Here is a 22,571-nt window from a genome sequence, read left to right as displayed (position 1 = left end):
GTGATGTTCGTTGTTGTGGTGTTCGTTGTTTATAGTGTTCGTTGTTGAGAGGTTCTTTGTTGAGATGTTCGTTGTTGAGATGTTCGTTGTTGTAAAGTTCGTTGTTGTGGTGTTTGTTGTTAAGATGTTCGTAGTTGTAGTGTTCGTTGTTGTAGTGTTCGTTGTTGAAGTGTTCGTTGTTCTGATTTTCGTTGTTGTAGTGTTCATTATTGTGGTATTCGTTGTTGTGGTGTTCGTTGTTCTAATGTTCGTTGTTGTAGTGTTCATTATTGTGGTGTTCGTTGTTGTGGTGTTCGTTGTTCTAGTGTTCGTTGTTGTAGTGTTCGTTGTTGAGATGTTCGTTGTTGAGATGTTCGTTTTTGTGATGGTCGTTGTTGTGATGTTCGTTGTTGTAGTGTTCGTTGTTGAGATGTTCGTTGTTGTGGTGTTCGTTGTTGTAGTGTTCATTGTTGTAGTGTTTGTTGTTGAGATGTTCGTTGTTGAGATGTTCGTTCTTGTAGTGTTCGTTGTTTTAGTGTTCGTTGTTGTAGTGTTCGTTGTTGTGGTGTTCGTTGTGGTAGTGTTCGTTGTTGTAGTGTTCGTTGTTGTAGTGTTCGTTGTTTTGGTGTTCGTTGTTGTAGTGTTCGTTGTTGTAGTGTACGTTGTTGTAGTGTTCATTGTTTCAGTGTTCGTTGTTGTAGTGTTCGTTGTTGTAGTGTTCGTTGTTGAGATGTTCGTTGTTGTAGTGTTCGTTGCTGAGATGTTCGTTGTTGAGAGGTTCGTTGTTGAGATGTTCGTTGTTGTGGTGGTCGTTGTTGTAATGTTCGTTGTTGTGATGTTCGTTGTTGTATTGTTCGTTGTTGAGATATTCGTTGTTGAGATGTTCGTTGTTGAGATGTTCGTTGTTGTGGTGTTCGTTGATGTGGTGTTCGTTGTTGTAGTGTTCGTTGTTGTAGTGTTCGTTGTTGTAGTGTTCCTTGTTGTGGAGTTCGTTCTTATAACGTTCGTTGTTGTAGTGTTCGTTGTTCTAATGTTTGTTGTTCTGGTGTTCGTTGTTGTAGCGTTCGTTGTTGTAGTGTTTGTTGTTGTAGTGTTCGTTGTTGTAATGTTAGTTGTTGTAGAGTTCATTGTTGTAATTTTCGTTGTTGTGGTGTTCGTTGTTGTAGTGTTTGTTGTTGTGGTGTTCGTTGTTGTGGTGTTCGTTGTTGTATTGTTCGTTGTTTTGGTGTTCTTTGTTGTGGTGTTCGTTGTTGTAGTGTTCGTTGTTGAAGTGTTCGTTGTTGTTTTGTTCGTTGTTGTAGTGTTCAATGTTGTATTGTTCGTTGTAGTAGTGTTAATTATTGAAGTGTTCGTTGTAGTGGTGTTCGTTGTAGTGGTGTTCGTTGTTGTAATGGTCGTTTTTGTGATTTTCGTTGTTGTAATGTTCGTTGTTGAGGTGTTCGTTGCTGTAAAGTTCGTTGTTGTGGAATTCGTTGTTGTGGTGTTCGTTGTTGTATTGTTCGTTGTTGTGGTGTTCGTTGTTGTAAAGTTCGTTGTTGTGGTGTTTGTTGTTAAGGTTTTCGTAGTTGTAGTGTTCGTTGTTGTAGTGTTCGTTGTTCTGATTTTCGTTGTTGTAGTGCTCATTATTGTGGTGTTCGTTGTTGAGATGTTCGTTGTTGTGATGTTCGTTGTTGTGATGTTCGTTCTTGTGGTGTTCATTGTTGTAGTGTTCGTTGTTGAGATGTTCGTTGTTGTGGTGCTCGTTGTTGTAGTGTTCATTGTTTTAGTGTTCGTAGTTGAGATGTTCGTTGTTGACACGTTCGATGTTGAGATGTTCGTTGTTGAGATGTTCGTTGTTGTGGTCTTCGTTGTTGTGATGTTCGTTGTTGTGGTGTTCGTTGTTGTATTGTTCGTTGTTGTGGTGTTCGTTGTTGTAAAGTTCGTTGTTGTGATGTTTGTTGTTAAGGTTTTCGTAGTTGTAGTGTTTGTTGATGTAGTGTTCGTTGTTCTGATTTTCGTTGTTGTAGTGCTTATTATTGTGGTGTTCGTTGTTTAGATGTTCGTTGTTGTGATGTTCGTTGTTGTGATGTTTGTTCTTGTGGTGTTCGTTGTTGTACTGTTCGTTGTTGAGATGTTCGTTGCTGTGGTGCTCGTTGTTGTAGTGTTCATTGTTTTAGTGTTCGTAGTTGAGATGTTTGTTGTTGACACGTTCGATGTTTAGATGTTCGTTGTTGCTGTCTTCGTTGTTGTGATGTTCGTTGTTGTGGTGTTCGTTGGTGTAGTGTTCGTTGTTGAGAGGTTCGTTGTTGAGTTGTTCGTTGTTGAGATGTTCGTTGTTGTAAAGTTCGTTGTTGTGGTGTTTGTTGTTGAGATGTTCGTTGTTGTGGTGTTCGTTGTTGTGATGTTCGTTGTTGTGGTGTTCGTTGTTTATAGTGTTCGTTGTTGAGAGGTTCGCTGTTGAGATGTTCGTTGTTGAGATGTTCGTTGTTGTAAAGTTCGTTGTTGTGGTGTTGGTTGTTAAGATGTTCGTAATTGTAGTGTTCGTTGTTGTAGTGTTCGTTGTTGAAGTGTTCGTTGTTCTGATTTTCGTTGTTGTAGTGTTCATTATTGTGGTGTTCGTTGCTGTGGTGTTCGTTGTTCTAGTGTTCGTTGTTGTAGTGTTCATTATTGTGGTGTTCGTTGTTGTGGTGTTCGTTGTTCTAGTGTTCATTGTTGTAATGTTCGTTGTTGAGATGTTCGTTGTTGAGATGTTCGTTTTTGTGATGGTCGTTGTTGTGATGTTCGTTGTTGTAGTGTTCGTTGTTGTAGTGTTCATTGTTGAGATGTTCGTTGTTGTAGTGTTCGTTGTTTTAGTGTTCGTTGTTGTAGTGTTCGTTGTTGTGGTGTTCGTTGTGGTAGTGTTCGTTGTTGTAGTGTTTGTTGTTGTAGTGTTCGTTGTTTTGGTGTTCGTTGTTGTAGTGTTCGTTGTTGAAGTGTTCGTTGTTGTAGTGTTCGTTGTTGTAGTGTTCGTTGTTGAGATGTTCGTTGTTGAGATGTTTGTTGTTGTAGTGTTCGTTGTTGAGATGATCGTTGTTGAGAGGTTCGTTGCTGAGATGTTCGTTGTTGTGGTGGTCGTTGTTGTAATGTTCGTTGTTGTGAAGTTCGTTGTTGTAGTGTTCGTTGTTGAGATGTTCGTTGTTGAGATGTTTGTTGTTGTAGTGTTCGTTGTTGAGATGATCGTTGTTGAGAGGTTCGTTGCTGAGATGTTCGTTGTTGTGGTGGTCGTTGTTGTAATGTTCGTTGTTGTGATGTTCGTTGTTGTAGTGTTCGTTGTTGAGATATTCGTTGTTGAGATGTTCGTTGTTGAGATGTTCGTTGTTGTGGTGTTCGTTGATGTGGTTTTCGTTGTTGTAGTGTTCGTTGTTGTAATGTTCGTTGTTGTAGTGTTCGTTGTTGTAGTGTTCATTGTTGTAAAGTTCGTTGTTGTAGTGTTCGTTGTTGTAGTTTTCGTTGTTGTAGTGTTCGTTGTTGTAGTGTTCGTTGTTGTAATTTTCGTTGTTGTGGTGTTCGTTGTTGTAGTGTTCGTTGTTGTGGTGTTCGTTGTTGTGGTGTTCGTTGTTTTAGTGTTCGTTGTTGTGATGTTCGTTGTTGTGGTGTTCGTTGTTGTAGTGTTCATTGTTGTAGTGTTCATTGTTGAGATGTTCGTTGTTGAGATGTTCGTTGTTGTAGTGTTCGTTGTTTTAGTGTTCGTTGTAGTGGTGTTCGTTGTTGTAATGGTCGTTTTTGTGATTTTCGTTGTTGTAATGTTCGTTGTTAGGTGTTCGTTGTTGTAAAGTTCGTTGTTGTGGAGTTCGTTGTTGTGGTGTTCGTTGTTGTATTGTTCTTTGTTGTGGTGTTCGTTGTTGTAAAGTTCGTTGTTGTGGTGTTTGTTGTTAAGGTTTTCGTAGTTGTAGTGTTCGTTGTTGTAGTGTTCGTTGTTCTGATTTTCATTGTTGTAGTGTTCATTATTGTGGTGTTCGTTTTTGAGATGTTCGTTGTTGTGATGTTCGTTGTTGTGATGTTCGTTCTTGTGGTGTTCGTTGTTGTAGTGTTCGTTGTTGAGATGTTCGTTGTTGTGGTGCTCGTTGTTGTAGTGTTCATTGTTGTAGTGTTCGTAGTTGAGATGTTCGTTGTTGAAACGTTTGATGTTGAGATGTTCGTTGTTGAGATGTTCGTTGTTGTGGTGTTCGTTGTTGTGATGTTCATTGTTGTGGTGTTCGTTGTTGTAGTGTTCGTTGTTGAGAGGTTCGTTGTTGAGATGTTCGTTGTTGAGATGTTCGTTGTTGTAAAGTTCGTTGTTGTGGTGTTTGTTGTTGAGATGTTCGTAGTTTTAGAGTTCGTTGTTGAGATGTTCGTTATTGTGGTGTTCGTTGTTGTGATGTTCGTTGTTGTGGTGTTCGTTGTTTATAGTGTTCGTTGTTGAGAGGTTCTTTGTTGAGATGTTCGTTGTTGAGATGTTCGTTGTTGTTAAGTTCGTTGTTGTGGTGTTTGTTGTTAAGATGTTCGTAGTTGTAGTGTTCGTTGTTGTAGTGTTCGTTGTTGAAGTGTTCACTGTTCTGATTTTCGTTGTTGTAGTGTTCATAATTATGGTGTTCGTTGTTGTGGTGTTCGTTGTTCTAGTGTTCGTTGTTGTGTTCATTATTGTGGTGTTCGTTGTTGTGGTGTTCGTTGTTCTAGTGTTCGTTGTTGTAGTGTTCATTGTTGTAGTGTTCGTTGTTGAGATGTTCGTTGTTGTAGTGTTCGTTGTTTTAGTGTTCGTTGTTGTAGTGTTCGTTGATGTGGTGTTCGTTGTGGTAGTGTTCGTTGTTGTAGTGTTCGTTGTTGTAGTTTTCGTTGTTTTGGTGTTCGTTGTTGTAGTGTTCATTATTGTGGTGTTCGTTGTTGTGGTGTTCGTTGTTCTAGTGTTCGTTGTTGTAGTGTTCATTATTGTGGTGTTCGTTGTTGTGGTGTTCGTTGTTGTAGTGTTCGTTGTTGTAGTGTTCGTTGTTGAGATGTACGTTGTTGAGATGTTTGTTTTTGTGATGGTCGTTGTTGTGATGTTCGTTGTTGTAGTGTTCGTTGTTGAGATGTTCGTTGTTGTGGTGTTCGTTGTTGTAGTGTGCGTTGTTGAGATGTTCGTTGTTGAGATGTTCGTTGTTGTAGTGTTCGTTGTTTTAGTGTTCGTTGTTGTAGTGTTCGTTGTTGTGGAGTTCGTTGTGGTAGTGTTCGTTGTTGTAGTGTTCGTTGTTGTAGTGTTCGTTGTTGTGGTGTTCGTTGTTGAGATGTTCGTTGTTGAGATGTTCGTTGTTGAGATGTTCGTTGTTGTAAAGTTCGTTGTTGTGGTGTTTGTTGTTGATATGTTCATAGTTGTAGAGTTCGTTGTTAAGATGTTCGTTGTTGTGGTGTTCGTTGTTGTGATGTTCGTTGTTGTGGTGTTCGTTGTTTATAGTGTTCGTTGTTGAGAGGTTCGTTGTTGAGATGTTCGTTGTTGAGATGTTCGTTGTTGTAAAGTTCGTTGTTGTGGTGTTTGTTGTTAAGATGTTCGCAGTTGTAGTGTTCGTTGTTGTAGTGTTCGTTGTTGAAGTGTTCGTTGTTCTGATTTTCGTTGTTGTAGTGTTCATTATTGTGGTATTCGTTGTTGTGGTGTTCGTTGTTCTAATGTTCGTTGTTGTAGTGTTCATTATTGTGGTGTTCGTTGTTGTGGTGTTCGTTGTTCTAGTATTCGTTGTTGTAGTGTTCGTTGTTGAGATGTTCGTTGTTGAGATGTTCGTTTTTGTGATGGTCGTTGTTTTGATGTTCGTTGTTGTAGTGTTCGTTGTTGAGATGTTCGTTGTTGTGGTGTTCGTTGTTGTAGTGTTCATTGTTGTAGTGTTCGTTGTTGAGATGTTCGTTGTTGAGATGTTCGTTGTTGAGATGTTCGTTCTTGTAGAGTTCGTTGTTTTAGTGTTCGTTGTTGTAGTGTTCGTTGTTGTGGTGTTCGTTGTGGTAGTGTTCGTTGTTGTAGTGTTCGTTGTTGTAGTGTTTGTTGTTTTGGTGTTCGTTGTTGTAGTGTTCGTTGCTGAGATGTTCGTTGTTCAGAGGTTCGTTGTTGAGATGTTCGTTGTTGTGGTGGTCGTTGTAATGTTCGTTGTTGTGATGTTCGTTGTTGTATTGTTCGTTGTTGAGATATTCGTTGTTGAGATGTTCGTTGTTGAGATGTTCGTTGTTGTGGAGTTCGTTGATGTGGTGTTCGTTGTTGTAGTGTTCGTTGTTGTAGTGTTCATTGTTGTAGTGTTCCTTGTTGTGGAGTTCGTTCTTATTACGTTCGTTGTTGTAGTGTTTGTTGTTCTAATGTTCGTTGTTGTGGTGTTCGTTGTTGTAGCGTTCGTTGTTGTAGTGTTTGTTGTTGTAGTGTTCGTTGTTGTAATGTTAGTTGTTGTAGTGTTCATTGTTGTAATTTTCGTTGTTGTGGTGTTCGTTGTTGTAGTGTTCGTTGTTGAGGTGTTCGTTGCTGTAAAGTTCGTTGTTGTGGAATTCGTTGTTGTGGTGTTCGTTGTTGTATTGTTCGTTGTTGTGGTGTTCGTTGTTGTAAAGTTCGTTGTTGTTGTGTTTGTTGTTAAGGTTTTCGTAGTTGTAGTGTTTGTTGATGTAGTGTTCGTTGTTCTGATTTTCGTTGTTGTAGTGCTTATTATTGTGGTGTTCGTTGTTTAGATGTTCGTTGTTGTGATGTTCGTTGTTGTGATGTTTGTTCTTGTGGTGTTCGTTGTTGTACTGTTCGTTGTTGAGATGTTCGTTGTTGTGGTGCTCGTTGTTGTAGTGTTCATTGTTTTAGTGTTCGTAGTTGAGATGTTCGTTGTTGACACGTTCGATGTTTAGATGTTCGTTGTTGTTGTCTTCGTTGTTGTGATGTTCGTTGTTGTGGTGTTCGTTGGTGTAGTGTTCGTTGTTGAGAGGTTCGTTGTTGAGATGTTCGTTGTTGAGATGTTCGTTGTTGTAAAGTTCGTTGTTGTGGTGTTTGTTGTTGAGATGTTCGTTGTTGTGGTGTTCGTTGTTGTGATGTTCGTTGTTGTGGTGTTTGTTGTTTATAGTGTTCGTTGTTGAGAGGTTCGTTGTTGAGATGTTCGTTGTTGAGATGTTCGTTGTTGTAAAGTTCGTTGTTGTGGTGTTGGTTGTTAAGATGTTCGTAATTGTAGTGTTCGTTGTTGTAGTGTTCGTTGTTGAAGTGTTCGTTGTTCTGATTTTCGTTGTTGTAGTGTTCATTATTGTGGTGTTCGTTGCTGTGGTGTTCGTTGTTCTAGTGTTCGTTGTTGTAGTGTTCATTATTGTGGTGTTCGTTGTTGTGGTGTTCGTTGTTCTAGTGTTCGTTGTTGTAATGTTCGTTGTTGAGATGTTCGTTGTTGAGATGTTCGTTTTTGTGTTGGTCGTTGTTGTGATGTTCGTTGTTGTAGTGTTCGTTGTTGTAGTGTTCATTGTGGAGATGTTCGTTGTTGTAGTGTTCGTTGTTTTAGTGTTCGTTGTTGTAGTGTTCGTTGTTGTGGTGTTCGTTGTGGTAGTGTTCGTTGTTGTAGTGTTTGTTGTTGTAGTGTTCGTTGTTTTGGTGTTCGTTGTTGTAGTGTTCGTTGTTGAAGTGTTCGTTGTTGTAGTGTTCGTTGTTGTAGTGTTCGTTGTTGAGATGTTCGTTGTTGAGATGTTTGTTGTTGTAGTGTTCGTTGTTGAGATGATCGTTGTTAAGAGGTTCGTTGCTGAGATGTTCGTTGTTGTGGTGGTCGTTGTTGTAATGTTCGTTGTTGTGATGTTCGTTGTTGTAGTGTTCGTTGTTGAGATATTCGTTGTTGAGATGTTCGTTGTTGAGATGTTCGTTGTTGTGGTGTTCGTTGATGTGGTGTTCGTTGTTGTAGTGTTCGTTGTTGTAATGTTCGTTGTTGTAGTGTTCGTTGTTGTAGTGTTCATTGTTGTAAAGTTCGTTGTTGTAGTGTTCGTTGTTGTAGTGTTCGTTGTTGTAGTGTTCGTTGTTGTAGTGTTCGTTGTTGTAATTTTCGTTGTTGTGGTGTTCGTTGTTGTAGTGTTCGTTGTTGTGGTGTTCGTTGTTGTGGTGTTCGTTGTTTTAGTGTTCGTTGTTGTGATGTTCGTTGTTGTGGTGTTCGTTGTTGTAGTGTTCATTGTTGTAGTGTTCATTGTTGAGATGTTCGTTGTTGAGATGTTCGTTGTTGTAGTGTTCGTTGTTTTAGTGTTCGTTGTAGTGGTGTTCGTTGTTGTAATGGTCGTTTTTGTGATTTTCGTTGTTTTAATGTTCGTTGTTAGGTGTTCGTTGTTGTAAAGTTCGTTGTTGTGGAGTTCGTTGTTGTGGTGTTCGTTGTTGTATTGTTCTTTGTTGTGGTGTTCGTTGTTGTAAAGTTCGTTGTTGTGGTGTTTGTTGTTAAGGTTTTCGTAGTTGTAGTGTTCGTTGTTGTAGTGTTCGTTGTTCTGATTTTCGTTGTTGTAGTGTTCATTATTGTGGTGTTCGTTTTTGAGATGTTCGTTGTTGTGATGTTCGTTGTTGTGATGTTCGTTCTTGTGGTGTTCGTTGTTGTAGTGTTCGTTGTTGAGATGTTCGTTGTTGTGGTGCTCGTTGTTGTAGTGTTCATTGTTGTAGTGTTCGTAGTTGAGATGTTCGTTGTTGACACGTTCGATGTTGAGATGTTCGTTGTTGAGATGTTCGTTGTTGTGGTCTTCGTTGTTGTGATGTTCGTTGTTGTGGTGTTCGTTGTTGTATTGTTCGTTGTTGTGGTGTTCGTTGTTGTAAAGTTCGTTGTTGTGATGTTTGTTGTTAAGGTTTTCGTAGTTGTAGTGTTTGTTGATGTAGTGTTCGTTGTTCTGATTTTCGTTGTTGTAGTGCTTATTATTGTGGTGTTCGTTGTTTAGATGTTCGTTGTTGTGATGTTCGTTGTTGTGATGTTTGTTCTTGTGGTGTTCGTTGTTGTACTGTTCGTTGTTGAGATGTTCGTTGCTGTGGTGCTCGTTGTTGTAGTGTTCATTGTTTTAGTGTTCGTAGTTGAGATGTTTGTTGTTGACACGTTCGATGTTTAGATGTTCGTTGTTGCTGTCTTCGTTGTTGTGATGTTCGTTGTTGTGGTGTTCGTTGGTGTAGTGTTCGTTGTTGAGAGGTTCGTTGTTGAGTTGTTCGTTGTTGAGATGTTCGTTGTTGTAAAGTTCGTTGTTGTGGTGTTTGTTGTTGAGATGTTCGTTGTTGTGGTGTTCGTTGTTGTGATGTTCGTTGTTGTGGTGTTCGTTGTTTATAGTGTTCGTTGTTAAGAGGTTCGCTGTTGAGATGTTCGTTGTTGAGATGTTCGTTGTTGTAAAGTTCGTTGTTGTGGTGTTGGTTGTTAAGATGTTCGTAATTGTAGTGTTCGTTGTTGTAGTGTTCGTTGTTGAAGTGTTCGTTGTTCTGATTTTCGTTGTTGTAGTGTTCATTATTGTGGTGTTCGTTGCTGTGGTGTTCGTTGTTCTAGTGTTCGTTGTTGTAGTGTTCATTATTGTGGTGTTCGTTGTTGTGGTGTTCGTTGTTCTAGTGTTCATTGTTGTAATGTTCGTTGTTGAGATGTTCGTTGTTGAGATGTTCGTTTTTGTGATGGTCGTTGTTGTGATGTTCGTTGTTGTAGTGTTCGTTGTTGTAGTGTTCATTGTTGAGATGTTCGTTGTTGTAGTGTTCGTTGTTTTAGTGTTCGTTGTTGTAGTGTTCGTTGTTGTGGTGTTCGTTGTGGTAGTGTTCGTTGTTGTAGTGTTTGTTGTTGTAGTGTTCGTTGTTTTGGTGTTCGTTGTTGTAGTGTTCGTTGTTGAAGTGTTCGTTGTTGTAGTGTTCGTTGTTGTAGTGTTCGTTGTTGAGATGTTCGTTGTTGAGATGTTTGTTGTTGTAGTGTTCGTTGTTGAGATGATCGTTGTTGAGAGGTTCGTTGCTGAGATGTTCGTTGTTGTGGTGGTCGTTGTTGTAATGTTCGTTGTTGTGATGTTCGTTGTTGTAGTGTTCGTTGTTGAGATGTTCGTTGTTGAGATGTTTGTTGTTGTAGTGTTCGTTGTTGAGATGATCGTTGTTGAGAGGTTCGTTGCTGAGATGTTCGTTGTTGTGGTGGTCGTTGTTGTAATGTTCGTTGTTGTGATGTTCGTTGTTGTAGTGTTCGTTGTTGAGATATTCGTTGTTGAGATGTTCGTTGTTGAGATGTTCGTTGTTGTGGTGTTCGTTGATGTGGTTTTCGTTGTTGTAGTGTTCGTTGTTGTAATGTTCGTTGTTGTAGTGTTCGTTGTTGTAGTGTTCATTGTTGTAAAGTTCGTTGTTGTAGTGTTCGTTGTTGTAGTTTTCGTTGTTGTAGTGTTCGTTGTTGTAGTGTTCGTTGTTGTAATTTTCGTTGTTGTGGTGTTCGTTGTTGTAGTGTTCGTTGTTGTGGTGTTCGTTGTTGTGGTGTTCGTTGTTTTAGTGTTCGTTGTTGTGATGTTCGTTGTTGTGGTGTTCGTTGTTGTAGTGTTCATTGTTGTAGTGTTCATTGTTGAGATGTTCGTTGTTGAGATGTTCGTTGTTGTAGTGTTCGTTGTTTTAGTGTTCGTTGTAGTGGTGTTCGTTGTTGTAATGGTCGTTTTTGTGATTTTCGTTGTTGTAATGTTCGTTGTTAGGTGTTCGTTGTTGTAAAGTTCGTTGTTGTGGAGTTCGTTGTTGTGGTGTTCGTTGTTGTATTGTTCTTTGTTGTGGTGTTCGTTGTTGTAAAGTTCGTTGTTGTGGTGTTTGTTGTTAAGGTTTTCGTAGTTGTAGTGTTCGTTGTTGTAGTGTTCGTTGTTCTGATTTTCATTGTTGTAGTGTTCATTATTGTGGTGTTCGTTTTTGAGATGTTCGTTGTTGTGATGTTCGTTGTTGTGATGTTCGTTCTTGTGGTGTTCGTTGTTGTAGTGTTCGTTGTTGAGATGTTCGTTGTTGTGGTGCTCGTTGTTGTAGTGTTCATTGTTGTAGTGTTCGTAGTTGAGATGTTCGTTGTTGAAACGTTTGATGTTGAGATGTTCGTTGTTGAGATGTTCGTTGTTGTGGTGTTCGTTGTTGTGATGTTCATTGTTGTGGTGTTCGTTGTTGTAGTGTTCGTTGTTGAGAGGTTCGTTGTTGAGATGTTCGTTGTTGAGATGTTCGTTGTTGTAAAGTTCGTTGTTGTGGTGTTTGTTGTTGAGATGTTCGTAGTTTTAGAGTTCGTTGTTGAGATGTTCGTTATTGTGGTGTTCGTTGTTGTGATGTTCGTTGTTGTGGTGTTCATTGTTTATAGTGTTCGTTGTTGAGAGGTTCTTTGTTGAGATGTTCGTTGTTGAGATGTTCGTTGTTGTTAAGTTCGTTGTTGTGGTGTTTGTTGTTAAGATGTTCGTAGTTGTAGTGTTCGTTGTTGTAGTGTTCGTTGTTGAAGTGTTCACTGTTCTGATTTTCGTTGTTGTAGTGTTTATAATTATGGTGTTCGTTGTTGTGGTGTTCGTTGTTCTAGTGTTCGTTGTTGTGTTCATTATTGTGGTGTTCGTTGTTGTGGTGTTCGTTGTTCTAGTGTTCGTTGTTGTAGTGTTCATTGTTGTAGTGTTCGTTGTTGAGATGTTCGTTGTTGTAGTGTTCGTTGTTTTAGTGTTCGTTGTTGTAGTGTTCGTTGATGTGGTGTTCGTTGTGGTAGTGTTCGTTGTTGTAGTGTTCGTTGTTGTAGTTTTCGTTGTTTTGGTGTTCGTTGTTGTAGTGTTCATTATTGTGGTGTTCGTTGTTGTGGTGTTCGTTGTTCTAGTGTTCGTTGTTGTAGTGTTCATTATTGTGGTGTTCGTTGTTGTGGTGTTCGTTGTTGTAGTGTTCGTTGTTGTAGTGTTCGTTGTTGAGATGTACGTTGTTGAGATGTTTGTTTTTGTGATGGTCGTTGTTGTGATGTTCGTTGTTGTAGTGTTCGTTGTTGAGATGTTCGTTGTTGTGGTGTTCGTTGTTGTAGTGTGCGTTGTTGAGATGTTCGTTGTTGAGATGTTCGTTGTTGTAGTGTTCGTTGTTTTAGTGTTCGTTGTTGTAGTGTTCGTTGTTGTGGAGTTCGTTGTGGTAGTGTTCGTTGTTGTAGTGTTCGTTGTTGTAGTGTTCGTTGTTGTGGTGTTCGTTGTTGAGATGTTCGTTGTTGAGATGTTCGTTGTTGTAAAGTTCGTTGTTGTGGTGTTTGTTGTTGATATGTTCATAGTTGTAGAGTTCGTTGTTAAGATGTTCGTTGTTGTGGTGTTCGTTGTTGTGATGTTCGTTGTTGTGGTGTTCGTTGTTTATAGTGTTCGTTGTTGAGAGGTTCGTTGTTGAGATGTTCGTTGTTGAGATGTTCGTTGTTGTAAAGTTCGTTGTTGTGGTGTTTGTTGTTAAGATGTTCGCAGTTGTAGTGTTCGTTGTTGTAGTGTTCGTTGTTGAAGTGTTCGTTGTTCTGATTTTCGTTGTTGTAGTGTTCATTATTGTGGTATTCGTTGTTGTGGTGTTCGTTGTTCTAATGTTCGTTGTTGTAGTGTTCATTATTGTGGTGTTCGTTGTTGTGGTGTTCGTTGTTCTAGTATTCGTTGTTGTAGTGTTCGTTGTTGAGATGTTCGTTGTTGAGATGTTCGTTTTTGTGATGGTCGTTGTTTTGATGTTCGTTGTTGTAGTGTTCGTTGTTGAGATGTTCGTTGTTGTGGTGTTCGTTGTTGTAGTGTTCATTGTTGTAGTGTTCGTTGTTGAGATGTTCGTTGTTGAGATGTTCGTTGTTGAGATGTTCGTTCTTGTAGAGTTCGTTGTTTTAGTGTTCGTTGTTGTAGTGTTCGTTGTTGTGGTGTTCGTTGTGGTAGTGTTCGTTGTTGTAGTGTTCGTTGTTGTAGTGTTTGTTGTTTTGGTGTTCGTTGTTGTAGTGTTCGTTGCTGAGATGTTCGTTGTTCAGAGGTTCGTTGTTGAGATGTTCGTTGTTGTGGTGGTCGTTGTAATGTTCGTTGTTGTGATGTTCGTTGTTGTATTGTTCGTTGTTGAGATATTCGTTGTTGAGATGTTCGTTGTTGAGATGTTCGTTGTTGTGGAGTTCGTTGATGTGGTGTTCGTTGTTGTAGTGTTCGTTGTTGTAGTGTTCATTGTTGTAGTGTTCCTTGTTGTGGAGTTCGTTCTTATTACGTTCGTTGTTGTAGTGTTTGTTGTTCTAATGTTCGTTGTTGTGGTGTTCGTTGTTGTAGCGTTCGTTGTTGTAGTGTTTGTTGTTGTAGTGTTCGTTGTTGTAATGTTAGTTGTTGTAGTGTTCATTGTTGTAATTTTCGTTGTTGTGGTGTTCGTTGTTGTAGTGTTCGTTGTTGAGGTGTTCGTTGCTGTAAAGTTCGTTGTTGTGGAATTCGTTGTTGTGGTGTTCGTTGTTGTATTGTTCGTTGTTGTGGTGTTCGTTGTTGTAAAGTTCGTTGTTGTTGTGTTTGTTGTTAAGGTTTTCGTAGTTGTAGTGTTTGTTGATGTAGTGTTCGTTGTTCTGATTTTCGTTGTTGTAGTGCTTATTATTGTGGTGTTCGTTGTTTAGATGTTCGTTGTTGTGATGTTCGTTGTTGTGATGTTTGTTCTTGTGGTGTTCGTTGTTGTACTGTTCGTTGTTGAGATGTTCGTTGTTGTGGTGCTCGTTGTTGTAGTGTTCATTGTTTTAGTGTTCGTAGTTGAGATGTTCGTTGTTGACACGTTCGATGTTTAGATGTTCGTTGTTGTTGTCTTCGTTGTTGTGATGTTCGTTGTTGTGGTGTTCGTTGGTGTAGTGTTCGTTGTTGAGAGGTTCGTTGTTGAGATGTTCGTTGTTGAGATGTTCGTTGTTGTAAAGTTCGTTGTTGTGGTGTTTGTTGTTGAGATGTTCGTTGTTGTGGTGTTCGTTGTTGTGATGTTCGTTGTTGTGGTGTTTGTTGTTTATAGTGTTCGTTGTTGAGAGGTTCGTTGTTGAGATGTTCGTTGTTGAGATGTTCGTTGTTGTAAAGTTCGTTGTTGTGGTGTTGGTTGTTAAGATGTTCGTAATTGTAGTGTTCGTTGTTGTAGTGTTCGTTGTTGAAGTGTTCGTTGTTCTGATTTTCGTTGTTGTAGTGTTCATTATTGTGGTGTTCGTTGCTGTGGTGTTCGTTGTTCTAGTGTTCGTTGTTGTAGTGTTCATTATTGTGGTGTTCGTTGTTGTGGTGTTCGTTGTTCTAGTGTTCGTTGTTGTAATGTTCGTTGTTGAGATGTTCGTTGTTGAGATGTTCGTTTTTGTGTTGGTCGTTGTTGTGATGTTCGTTGTTGTAGTGTTCGTTGTTGTAGTGTTCATTGTTGAGATGTTCGTTGTTGTAGTGTTCGTTGTTTTAGTGTTCGTTGTTGTAGTGTTCGTTGTTGTGGTGTTCGTTGTGGTAGTGTTCGTTGTTGTAGTGTTTGTTGTTGTAGTGTTCGTTGTTTTGGTGTTCGTTGTTGTAGTGTTCGTTGTTGAAGTGTTCGTTGTTGTAGTGTTCGTTGTTGTAGTGTTCGTTGTTGAGATGTTCGTTGTTGAGATGTTTGTTGTTGTAGTGTTCGTTGTTGAGATGATCGTTGTTAAGAGGTTCGTTGCTGAGATGTTCGTTGTTGTGGTGGTCGTTGTTGTAATGTTCGTTGTTGTGATGTTCGTTGTTGTAGTGTTCGTTGTTGAGATATTCGTTGTTGAGATGTTCGTTGTTGAGATGTTCGTTGTTGTGGTGTTCGTTGATGTGGTGTTCGTTGTTGTAGTGTTCGTTGTTGTAATGTTCGTTGTTGTAGTGTTCGTTGTTGTAGTGTTCATTGTTGTAAAGTTCGTTGTTGTAGTGTTCGTTGTTGTAGTGTTCGTTGTTGTAGTGTTCGTTGTTGTAGTGTTCGTTGTTGTAATTTTCGTTGTTGTGGTGTTCGTTGTTGTAGTGTTCGTTGTTGTGGTGTTCGTTGTTGTGGTGTTCGTTGTTTTAGTGTTCGTTGTTGTGATGTTCGTTGTTGTGGTGTTCGTTGTTGTAGTGTTCATTGTTGTAGTGTTCATTGTTGAGATGTTCGTTGTTGAGATGTTCGTTGTTGTAGTGTTCGTTGTTTTAGTGTTCGTTGTAGTGGTGTTCGTTGTTGTAATGGTCGTTTTTGTGATTTTCGTTGTTTTAATGTTCGTTGTTAGGTGTTCGTTGTTGTAAAGTTCGTTGTTGTGGAGTTCGTTGTTGTGGTGTTCGTTGTTGTATTGTTCTTTGTTGTGGTGTTCGTTGTTGTAAAGTTCGTTGTTGTGGTGTTTGTTGTTAAGGTTTTCGTAGTTGTAGTGTTCGTTGTTGTAGTGTTCGTTGTTCTGATTTTCGTTGTTGTAGTGTTCATTATTGTGGTGTTCGTTTTTGAGATGTTCGTTGTTGTGATGTTCGTTGTTGTGATGTTCGTTCTTGTGGTGTTCGTTGTTGTAGTGTTCGTTGTTGAGATGTTCGTTGTTGTGGTGCTCGTTGTTGTAGTGTTCATTGTTGTAGTGTTCGTAGTTGAGATGTTCGTTGTTGAAACGTTTGATGTTGAGATGTTCGTTGTTGAGATGTTCGTTGTTGTGGTGTTCGTTGTTGTGATGTTCATTGTTGTGGTGTTCGTTGTTGTAGTGTTCGTTGTTGTAGTGTTCGTTGTTGAGAGGTTCGTTGTTGAGATGTTCGTTGTTGAGATGTTCGTTGTTGTAAAGTTCGTTGTTGTGGTGTTTGTTGTTGAGATGTTCGTAGTTTTAGAGTTCGTTGTTGAGATGTTCGTTATTGTGGTGTTCGTTGTTGTGATGGTCGTTGTTGTGGTGTTCGTTGTTTATAGTGTTCGTTGTTGAGAGGTTCTTTGTTGAGATGTTCGTTGTTGAGATGTTCGTTGTTGTTAAGTTCGTTGTTGTGGTGTTTGTTGTTAAGATGTTCGTAGTTGTAGTGTTCGTTGTTGTAGTGTTCGTTGTTGAAGTGTTCACTGTTCTGATTTTCGTTGTTGTAGTGTTCATAATTGTGGTGTTCGTTGTTGTGGTGTTCGTTGTTCTAGTGTTCGTTGTTGTGTTCATTATTGTGGTGTTCGTTGTTGTGGTGTTCGTTGTTCTAGTGTTCGTTGTTGTAGTGTTCATTGTTGTAGTGTTCGTTGTTGAGATGTTCGTTGTTGTAGTGTTCGTTGTTTTAGTGTTCGTTGTTGTAGTGTTCGTTGATGTGGTGTTCGTTGTGGTAGTGTTCGTTGTTGTAGTGTTCATTATTGTGGTGTTCGTTGTTGTGGTGTTCGTTGTTCTAGTGTTCGTTGTTGTAGTGTTCATTATTGTGGTGTTCGTTGTTGTGGTGTTCGTTGTTGTAGTGTTCGTTGTTGTAGTGTTCGTTGTTGAGATGTACGTTGTTGAGATGCTTGTTTTTGTGATGGTCGTTGTTGTGATGTTCGTTGTTGTAGTGTTCGTTGTTGAGATGTTCGTTGTTGTGGTGTTCGTTGTTGTAGTGTGCGTTGTTGAGATGTTCGTTGTTGAGATGTTCGTTGTTGTAGTGTTCGTTGTTTTAGTGTTCGTTGTTGTAGTGTTCGTTGTTGTGGAGTTCGTTGTGGTAGTGTTCGTTGTTGTAGTGTTCGTTGTTGTAGTGTTCGTTGTTGTGGTGTTCGTTGTTGAGATGTTCGTTGTTGAGATGTTCGTTGTTGTAAAGTTCGTTGTTGTGGTGTTTGTTGTTGATATGTTCATAGTTGTAGAGTTCGTTGTTAAGATGTTCGTTGTTGTGGTGTTCGTTGTTGTGATGTTCGTTGTTGTGGTGTTCGTTGTTTATAGTGTTCGTTGTTGAGAGGTTCGTTGTTGAGATGTTCGTTGTTAAGATGTTCGTTGTTGTAAAGTTCGTTGTTGTGGTGTTTGTTGTTAAGATGTTCGCAGTTGTAGTGTTCGTTGTTGTAGTGTTCGTTGTTGAAGTGTTCGTTGTTCTGATTTTCGTTGTTGTAGTGTTCATTATTGTGGAATTCGTTGTTGTGGTGTTCGTTGTTCTAATGTTCGTTGTTGTAGTGTTCATTATTGTGGTGTTCGTTGTTGTGGTGTTCGTTGTTCTAGTATTCGTTGTTGTAGTGTTCGTTGTTGAGATGTTCGTTGTTGATATGTTCGTTTTTGTGATGGTCGTTGTTTTGATGTTCGTTGTTGTAGTGTTCGTTGTTGAGATGTTCGTTGTTGTGGTGTTCGTTGTTGTAGTGTTCATTGTTGTAGTGTTCGTTGTTGAGATGTTCGTTCTTGTAGAGTTCGTTGTTTTAGTGTTCGTTGTTGTAGTGTTCGTTGTTGTGGTGTTCGTTGTGGTAGTGTTCGTTGTTGTAGTGTTCGTTGTTGTAGTGTTTGTTGTTTTGGTGTTCGTTGTTGTAGTGTTCGTTGCTGAGATGTTTGTTGTTGAGAGGTTCGTTGTTGAGATGTTCGTTGTTGTGGTGGTCGTTGTTGTAATGTTCGTTGTTGTGATGTTCGTTGTTGTATTGTTCGTTGTTGAGATATTCGTTGTTGAGATGTTCGTTGTTGAGATGTTCGTTGTTGTGGAGTTCGTTGATGTGGTGTTCGTTGTTGTAGTGTTCGTTGTTGTAGTGTTCATTGTTGTAGTGTTCCTTGTTGTGGAGTTCGTTCTTATTACGTTCGTTGTTGTAGTGTTTGTTGTTCTAATGTTCGTTGTTGTGGTGTTCGTTGTTGTAGCGTTCGTTGTTGTAGTGTTTGTTGTTGTAGTGTTCGTTGTTGTAATGTTAGTTGTTGTAGTGTTCATTGTTGTAATTTTCGTTGTTGTGGTGTTCGTTGTTGTAGTGTTTGTTGTTGTGGTGTTCGTTGTTGTGGAGTTCGTTGTTGTAGTGTTCGTTGTTGTGGTGTTCTTTGTTGTGGTGTTCGTTGTTGTAGTGTTCGTTGTTGAAGTGTTCGTTGTTGTTTTGTTCGTTGTTGTAGTGTTCAATGTTGTATTGTTCGTTGTAGTAGTGTTAATTATTGTAGTGTTCGTTGTAGTGGTGTTCGTTGTAGTGGTGTTCGTTGTTGTAATGGTCGTTTTTGTGATTTTCGTTGTTGTAATGTTCGTTGTTGAGGTGTTCGTTGCTGTAAAGTTCGTTGTTGTGGAATTCGTTGTTGTGGTGTTCGTTGTTGTATTGTTCGTTGTTGTGGTGTTCGTTGTTGTAAAGTTCGTTGTTGTTGTGTTTGTTGTTAAGGTTTTCGTAGTTGTAGTGTTCGTTGTTGTAGTGTTCGTTGTTCTGATTTTCGTTGTTGTAGTGCTCATTATTGTGGTGTTCGTTGTTGAGATGTTCGTTGTTGTGATGTTCGTTGTTGTGATGTTCGTTCTTGTGGTGTTCGTTGTTGTAGTGTTCGTTGTTGAGATGTTCGTTGTTGTGGTGCTCGTTGTTGTAGTGTTCATTGTTTTAGTGTTCGTAGTTGAGATGTTCGTTGTTGACACGTTCGATGTTAAGATGTTCGTTGTTGAGATGTTCGTTGTTGTGGTGTTCGTTGTTGTGGTGTTCGTTGTTTTAGTGTTCGTTGTTGTGATGTTCGTTGTTGTGGTGTTCGTTGTTGTAGTGTTCATTGTTGTAGTGTTCATTGTTGAGATGTTCGTTGTTGAGATGTTCGTTGTTGTAGTGTTCGTTGTTTTAGTGTTCGTTGTAGTGGTGTTCGTTGTTGTAATGGTCGTTTTTGTCAGTTTCGTTGTTGTAATGTTCGTTGTTGAGGTGTTCATTGTTGTAAAGTTCGTTGTTGTGGAGTTCGTTGTTGTGGTGTTCGTTGTTGTATTGTTCTTTGTTGTGGTGTTCGTTGTTGTAAAGTTCGTTGTTGTTGTCTTTGTTGTTAAGGTTTTCGTAGTTGTAGTGTTCGTTGTTCTGATTTTCGTTGTTGTAGTGTTCATTATTGTGGTGTTCGTTTTTGAGATGTTCGTTGTTGTGATGTTCGATGTTGTGATGTTCGTTCTTGTGGTGTTCGTTGTTGTAGTGTTCGTTGTTGAGATGTTAGTTGTTGTGGTGCTCGTTGTTGTAGTGTTCATTGTTGTAGTGTTCGTAGTTGAGATGTTCGTTGTTGAAACGTTCGATGTTGAGATGTTCGTTGTTGAGATGTTCGTTGTTGTGGTGTTCGTTGTTGAGATGTTCATTGTTGTGGTGTTCGTTGTTGTAGTGTTCGTTGTTGAGAGGTTCGTTGTTGAGATGTTCGTTGTTGAGATGTTCGTTCTTGTAGAGTTCGTTGTTTTAGTGTTCGTTGTTGTAGTGTTCGTTGTTGTGGTGTTCGTTGTGGTAGTGTTCGTTGTTGTAGTGTTCGTTGTTGTAGTGTTTGTTGTTTTGGTGTTCGTTGTTGTAGTGTTTGTTGTTGAGATGTTCGTTATTGTGGTGTTCGTTGTTGTGATGTTCGTTGTTGTGGTGTTCGTTGTTTATAGTGTTCGTTGTTGAGAGGTTCTTTGTTGAGATGTTCGTTGTTGAGATGTTCGTTGTTGTTAAGTTCGTTGTTGTGGTGTTTGTTGTTAAGATGTTCGTAGTTGTAGTATTCGTTGTTGTAGTGTTCGTTGTTGAAGTGTTCGCTGTTCTGATTTTCGTTGTTGTAGTGTTCATAAATGTGGTGTTCGTTGTTGTGGTGTTCGTTGTTCTAGTGTTCGTTGTTGTAGTGTTCATTGTTGTATTGTTCGTTGTTGAGATGTTCGTTGTTGTAGTGTTCGTTGTTTTAGTGTTCGTTGTTGTAGTGTTCGTTGATGTGGTGTTCGTTGTGGTAGTGTTCGTTGTTGTAGTGTTCGTTGTTGTAGTGTTCGTTGTTTTGGTGTTCGTTGTTGTAGTGTTCATTATTGTGGTGTTCGTTGTTGTGGTGTTCGTTGTTCTAGTGTTCGTTGTTGTAGTGTTCATTATTGTGGTGTTTGTTGTTGTGGTGTTCGTTGTTGTAGTGTTCGTTGTTGTAGTGTTCGTTGTTGAGATGTACGTTGTTGAGATGTTTGTTTTTGTGATGGTCGTTGTTGTGATGTTCGTTGTTGTAGTGTTCGTTGTTGAGATGTTCGTTGTTGTGGTGTTCGTTGTTGTAGTGTGCGTTGTTGAGATGTTCGTTGTTGAGATGTTCGTTGTTGTAGTGTTCGTTGTTTTAGTGTTCGTTGTTGTAGTGTTCGTTGTTGTGGAGTTCCTTGTGGTAGTGTTCGTTGTTGTTGTGTTCGTTGTTGTAGTGTTCGTTGTTTTGGTGTTCGTTGTTGTAGTGTTCGTTGTTGTAGTGTTCGTTGTTGTAGTGTTCGTTGTTGTGGTGTCCGTTGTTGAGATGTTCGTTGTTGAGATGTTCGTTGTTGTAAAGTTCGTTGTTGTGGTGTTTGTTGTTGAGATGTTCATAGTTATAGAGTTCGTTGTTAAGATGTTCGTTGTTGTGGTGTTCGTTGTTGTGATGTTCGTTGTTGTGGTGTTCGTTGTTTTTAGTGTTCGTTGTTGAGAGGTTCGTTGTTGAGATGTTCGTTGTTGAGATGTTCGTTGTTGAGATGTTCGTTGTTGTAAAGTTCGTTGTTGTGGTGTTTGTTGTTAAGATGTTAGCAGTTGTAGTGTTCGTTGTTGTAGTGTTCGTTGTTGAAGTGTTCGTTGTTCTGATTTTCGTTGTTGTAGTGTTCATTATTGTGGTATTCGTTGTTGTGGTGTTCGTTGTTCTAATGTTCGTTGTTGTAGTGTTCATTATTGTGGTGTTCGTTGTTGTGGTGTTCGTTGTTCTAGTTTTCGTTGTTGTAGTGTTCGTTGTTGAGATGTTCGTTGTTGAGATGGTCGTTTTTGTGATGGTCGTTGTTGTGATGTTCGTTGTTGTAGTGTTCGTTGTTGAGATGTTCGTTGTTGTGGTGTTCGTTGTTGTAGTGTTCATTGTTGTTGTGTTCGTTGTTGAGATGTTCGTTGTTGAGATGTTCGTTCTTGTAGAGTTCGTTGTTTTAGTGTTCGTTGTTGTAGTGTTCGTTGTTGTGGTGTTCGTTGTGGTAGTGTTCGTTGTTGTAGTGTTCGTTGTTGTAGTGTTTGTTGTTTTGGTGTTCGTTGTTGTAGTGTTCGTTGTTGTAGTGTACGTTGTTGTAGTGTTCGTTGTTTTAGTGTTCGTTGTTGTAGTGTTCGTTGTTGTAGTGTTAGTTGTTGAGATGTTCGTTGTTGTAGTGTTCGTTGCTGAGAAGTTCGTTGTTGAGAGGTTCGTTGTTGTAAAGTTCGTTGTTGTGGTGTTTGTTGTTGAGATGTTCGTAGTTGTAGAGTTCGTTGTTGAGATGTTCGTTGTTGTGGTGTTCGTTGTTGTGATGTTCGTTGTTGTGGTGTTCGTTGTTTATAGTGTTCGTTGTTGAGAGGTTCGTTGTTGAGATGTTCGTTGTTGCGATGTTCGTTGTTGTAAAGTTCGTTGTTGTGGTGTTGGTTGTTAAGATGTTCGTAATTGTAGTGTTCGTTGTTGTAGTGTTCGTTGTTGAGATGTTCGTTGTTGAGATGTTCGTTGTTGAGATGTTCGTTTTTGTGAGGGTCGTTGTTGTGATGTTCGTTGTTGTAGTGTTCGTTGTTGAGATGTTCGTTGTTGTGGTGTTCGTTGTTGTAGTGTTCATTGTTGTAGTGTTCATTGTTGAGATGTTCGTTGTTGAGATGTTCGTTGTTGTAGTGTTCGTTGTTTTAGTGTTCGTTGTTGTAGTGTTCATTGTTGTGGTGTTCGTTGTGGTAGTGTTCGTTGTTGTAGTGTTCGTTGTTGAGATGTTCGTTGTTGTGGTGTTCGTTGTTGTGATGTTCGTTGTTGTGGTGTTCGTTGTTTATAGTGTTCGTTGTTGAGAGGTTCGTTGTTGAGATGTTCGTTGTTGAGATGTTCGTTGTTGTAAAGTTCGTTGTTGTGGTGTTGGTTGTTAAGATGTTCGTAATTGTAGTGTTCGTTGTTGTAGTGTTCGTTGTTGAAGTGTTCGTTGTTCTGATTTTCGTTGTTGTAGGGTTCATTATTGTGGTGTTCGTTGCTGTGGTGTTCGTTGTTCTAGTGTTCGTTGTTGTAGTGTTCATTATTGTGGTGTTCGTTGTTGTGGTGTTCGTTGTTCTAGTGTTCATTGTTGTAATGTTCGTTGTTGAGATGTTCGTTGTTGAGATGTTCGTTTTTGTGATGGTCGTTGTTGTGATGTTCGTTGTTGTAGTGTTCGTTGTTAAGATGTTCGTTGTTGTGGTGTTCGTTGTTGTAGTGTTCATTGTTGAGATGTTCGTTGTTGAGATGTTCGTTGTTGTAGTGTTCGTTGTTTTAGTGTTCGTTGTTGTTGTGTTCGTTGTTGTGGTGTTCGTTGTGGTAGTGTTCGTTGTTGTAGTGTTCGTTGTTGTAGTGTTCGTTGTTTTGGTGTTCGTTGTTGTAGTGTTCGTTGTTGTAGTGTTCGTTGTTGTAGTGTTCGTTGTTGAGATGTTCGTTGTTGACACGTTCGATGTAGTGGTGTTCGTTGTTTTTAGTGTTCGTTGTTGAGAGGTTCGTTGTTGAGATGTTCGTTGTTGAGATGTTCGTTGTTGTAAAGTTCGTTGTTGTGGTGTTTGTTGTTAAGATGTTAGCAGTTGTAGTGTTCGTTGTTGTAGTGTTCGTTGTTGAAGTGTTCGTTGTTCTGATTTTCGTTGTTGTAGTGTTCGTTGTTGAAGTGTTCGTTGTTCTGATTTTCGTTGTTGTAGTGTTCATTATTGTGGTATTCGTTGTTGTGGTGTTCGTTGTTCTAATGTTCGTTGTTGTAGTGTTCATTATTGTGGTGTTCGTTGTTGTGGTGTTCGTTGTTCTAGTTTTCGTTGTTGTAGTGTTCGTTGT

The sequence above is a fragment of the Procambarus clarkii genome, chromosome 33 (assembly GCF_040958095.1).
Source record: "Procambarus clarkii isolate CNS0578487 chromosome 33, FALCON_Pclarkii_2.0, whole genome shotgun sequence".
NCBI lineage: Eukaryota > Metazoa > Arthropoda > Malacostraca > Decapoda > Cambaridae > Procambarus > Procambarus clarkii.
Note: the sequence above shows the minus strand (reverse complement) of the source record.